Source organism: Triticum aestivum, chromosome 6B (assembly GCF_018294505.1).
Source record: "Triticum aestivum cultivar Chinese Spring chromosome 6B, IWGSC CS RefSeq v2.1, whole genome shotgun sequence".
NCBI classification, from domain to species: Eukaryota; Viridiplantae; Streptophyta; class Magnoliopsida; order Poales; family Poaceae; genus Triticum; species Triticum aestivum.
The window spans coordinates 685,491,264-685,496,208 of NC_057810.1; positions in this window are offsets into that span (position 1 = coordinate 685,491,264).

A 4,945-nucleotide genomic window follows, 5' to 3' on the forward strand; every position below is an offset into this window, starting at 1 on the left:
CACGTGCACCAGCTGGCCACCGAGCGCCCTCGGCCCAGGCCTTTGGTCGCGGTTCGTCTGCCGAACCGCGACTAAAGACTTCATTAGTCGCGGTTCCTACAGTTTCGCGACTAATGGGGCTGGACGGAAGCCTCTTTTTCTACTAGTGTGATCGTTTAAATAACTTTTACAGATCATCCTCAATGCTAGCCTATGATCTTAATTGTTTACTTATCTAATAAACTTTTCGAATGAAAGTGCTAGAGGCATTGTGTGTTGCTACTTTACAGAAATTTGATGTGAGCAAGCAATTTTTTTTATGCTGCGAGAACGCAACAGCAAGTGAGCAAACACTGTAGGGGATACCCATAGTAGGCAGGCTCAAGTAGAGTCTCTTTTTTTACGGAAAAACTTTCAATCTATTCATGTTCAATCATGACAGTACAACGAATACCAGAAATAAAAATTACATCCAGATTCATAGACCACCTAGCGACGACTACAAGCACCGAAGCGAGCCGAAGGCGCGCCGCCGTCATCGCCCCTCCATCGCCGGAGCCAGGCACAACTTGTTGTAGTAGACAGTCAGGAAGTCGTCGTGCTAAGGCCCCATATATAGGACCAGCATCCCAGAACAGCAACCGCCGCCGATGAAAAATAACGTAGATCGGAAGGATCCAAATCGAAGACACACGAACGTAGACGAACAACGTCGAGATCCGAGCAAATCCACCAAAGATAGATCTGCCGAAGACACACCTCCACACGCCCACCAACGATGCAAGATGCACCGCCGAAACGGGGGCTAAGCGGGGAGACCTTTATTTCATCTTCAGGGAGCCGCCGCCGTCTCGCCTTCCTGAGTAGGACACAAACCCAAAAACGACTAAAAACGGAGTCCTCCTGTCGGCCCCTGGCAGGATCCACCGCGCCTCCATGGCCCTAGGGCCACCGGAGACGAGGCGGACCTGCACCGGCGCCGGCGAGAGGCAGGAACCCTAACTTTCTTTATTGGAGGAGGAGGAGAGGAGGAGGAGGAGGCTATTATTCAAGAAGTGAGGGCCCACAATACGTACCGTCGCAAGAATCTCAAATCACCCTGTCTACTCGGATGACTTTCAACGCCTCTGTTACTCGGACGACACTCAGGGCCTCATTCACTCAGACGGACGGGGGACCACTCGGCGCATATGCACGGAGCTCAGACAAGAGAAGGCGAACAAGCCAGCGAGGAAATCCAAAATGTTAGGAGGCACACGGTTTTGTGTGATATCATCACTCACCCCATTAGTTACTACCAGTACTCCCTCCGTCTAGGTGAGTAAGAGGGTGCTTGGATACAAGGGACTATTTTTAGTCTGACTAAAAATAGTCTTTTTTAGAGGCTAAAGTTCCAAGCACCCCTGACTAAAAAGAGGCTAGGACTAGTCTTGAGGCTAAAATCTTTTAGTCATGGGAAACCTATTAAAATATGTATTAGCTCTCTCTCTCCTCATTTAATTCCTCTCCTTAGTTCTGGATTGGAGGGTTTGGAGGATAATAAATGCTCAATAACTAGATTTTAGTCTCTTTAGTATTTGGATCCAAGCATGGGTGAGACTAGCAAGTTTTAGTCCCACTACTTTTAGTCATGGGACTAAAACGTATCCAAGCATGCTCTAAGTCATCTTAGTTTGTGCACCATGACCAAGAAGGAGAGAAAACGAGAGACTTTAATGTTTATTTGCTAATTAATACCATTGCATGCAATGAACTAATCACTGCATGTCGTGTTTATAGTCTCAAGTCATTAAAACCATGCACACTCCTCATCTCTTATTGGTTGCTATGTCAGTAAATAAGAAACGAGGTAGAAGTTAATGCATCGTGCCTTAGTGTTTTGGGATTATTTGATTTTCGTAAGATGACTTACACACCTAGACGGAGGGAGTAGTGTTTATCATCAATGCATACCTTTATTTCCTCAGGAAGGAGAAACAAGTAGAAAAGGAAAAAAAAAGTGACGCGGCTGCGTTTTTTTAGCACAGACACAAGCGCTCATATACACGCGCATACACTCACCCCTATGAACACACACACGCACACCCTACCCCTATGAGCACCTCCGAGAGACTGAGCCGGCATATCATCTTGAGATTTACGAAGTCACCGTAGGCGCCTCGTCGTCGACGGGAACGTCTCCTCCCACTGAAAGCACATCGCCGGAAATCCTGAAATAAATCCAGGAATAATGCGAGCACCAGGATTTGAACCCTGGTGGGTTAGGGATACCACTGTCCACCTAACCATCTCAACCACAGGTTGATTCGCCGGCTGCGTTTTGAAACCGCGACCAACTACATAGTTAGTTTTTCGTCGTGTTGCCAAGACATCACTTCATGTGCAAAATAAAGGCAACTATTTTTGGTGTGAATGTTATTTTGGGGTGTACTTCAGTGGGGTACTAATTTTCTTGTGCTTGAAACAGTTCACTAAAACTCTGTTTTAAAAAACAGTTTACTGAAACTGTTATAGAAATTGCTGTTGAAATTGTCATGTAGTCTAAAATACAGTTAGGCGTTGAGAATTGTCTGCAACTACTGCTGTAATCTTGTTGATAAATAAAAGATGATCTGTTGTCGGGGGAATAAATCATTAGGAAACCTTAAACTCCAATTTAGTTGATTCATCTCTTTTCAGCCTAAACAGAGAATTATCATATTGAGAACAAATGTATTAAGGATATGAGGGCTCGTGGATGCGCATGAACCCACCCGGTCAGTCCGCAACGTAGGACGTGGCCCACCCCGGACCAACTTTTCTCTTTCTTTATTCTTTCTTTTCTTTCCCTCTCTTTGTCTCCACCAACCACATGCAAGTGCCGTGACTTTACATATAAGAGAGAAAATGAGGAGTATTGTTGCATGAACAGACAAATAGGGGCTCAACGGACACGCTCAGGAACTTATCAGACACATCCACATGCATTTAGGGGTTTGGATTTGTTAAGTCCGGCTGTAGGTGCTCTAACTACACCATATTTTGTAGGTTTAATTTTATTGAAAATAAAATAAAATAAATAATCAAATAAATATTAGTTATTGGTCAATCTTTGAATTTTACTATTAAAGCATGATTTATATATTCAAAGCAGATGGATTGTTATTCTATTGCACATTATGGGGAAGAAGGTAGCAATAGGTCATCTAGGCTAATCATCTAAATATGCATAATTCTATTTTGGAAATAAACTAAATAAAAGGGATAATTATTTATAAGTGCTTGCGCGCGCATGTCACAGGCCATTGTTCTAGTTAATCTAACAGAATGTACGAGACTAATTCTTGTTTAACAGCATAATCATTTTTGAAATCCTAATTTAAGTAAATCACACTAGAAACATGTTTTATTCATACTTTCAGTAAATCACACTAACTAACAAGTAGTACTGGTTGTCATGCCAATTGGCCATATTTTCTTATAGAAACAAGTGCAGGTTGTCATGGTAACGCGCGGGGAAATAATGAGGTCTTTTGTTCGAATCCCCACCTCAGCGCACTGTTTTTCGTCTTCTACTTTTTCTTCATCTCTCTAACCGAGATAACAAGTTGTGTATCTCAGATTTCGACAGATAGTCACTTCGGGTGGGCTGTTTATCTCGCGTGTAAGTTTGAGTCTTGTAGTGCGAAGCCAGGTTTGATCCCTCGTAGTGCATTTCTTTTAATATTCTGCATCCCCACTGACAAGTAGGTCCACCCTAGGAAAGAAGAGCGGGACTACTGCTGCATTAAAATAAAATAGACTAACAGAGAATAGACATAGATAGCATGCCGTCACATAGATAGCATGCCATCTGATTTAACAGAATTGTATTAAAATGTTCTGTTTAGGTAAGTTGAAGGACCAATTCTTTGGGTTTTTTTAGTTCTTGTATGATTCTGTTCTCACCTCTACAACTTTCTGTACTAATTATGTTATTAACTCTTATACTTATTTATTACTCATTTTATGTATATGGAATTATAATTATTTTATTCATTTTTTTACACATAGCAAAATTAACCACATATCATACAATTTTTATTACAAGATGATAACTGATGATCATGAATCATATATCTGTCTAGTACAAAGTAAGATTAACCATGCAAAAAATATTGTTGAATATTAAGATAAGACATTTTTCCTTACACAATTTATTGTTTTGTCAACTTAGATATGGTTGCACTCAATTAAAATCATACTTTGCAAAGACAACCACATTAGCTACTTTATTCAAGATTTCCCCTTAGATATAAAAATCTAAAAAGGGGAATAGTTGTATGCCTCCATGCATAAAATTTAGTGTTCACTTGGGGGTTATTAAATACCTTGGCAAACATATCTAAATTATATAGTCTGACAAATATCTTGATAGAAAGCTCTAGAAAAGGAGTATGTAATTTCATATCATATGTGTAAGTAAAAGCAACTCTAGCAGACCAAGCAAAACGCCCGGCCCGCAAAAATTTCGGCGAGTATGCAGGCTAGGCCCAATTTTCCGGCCAGACGAGAGCCCGCATACTCGCCCGGCCCGCAAAAACTTTTGCCGCAACCCGCAAACCGCACGCACCGAGCAGTATAACTGCGGTTCTGTGACCCTTTTGCGGGTCCAAACCCTATCCCTCCGCCGCCGCGAGCCACCTGATTCCCCTCCCCTCCTCCGGAATTTCTCGCCACCGGCGACCACCCGCCCCGCCTCCAACCGCCATGTGGGGCCGAATGTGGAGCTCCGGACGCGGCTCCGGTAGCAGATCCGGCCGTGAGCGCGACTCGGAGCGCGAGCGGCGCATCCGGGCGGACGGCGCGAGGAAGCGCGGCGCCTGGAGGTGGACCAACCGCGGGATGTCGCCGCTGCGAGATGGAGGAGTACGACCGCCGTAGCGCGTCTTTCTCCTCCGCGAGATCTTCCTACGCCGGATCCTCCCCGTCCTCTGGCGAGGGCTTC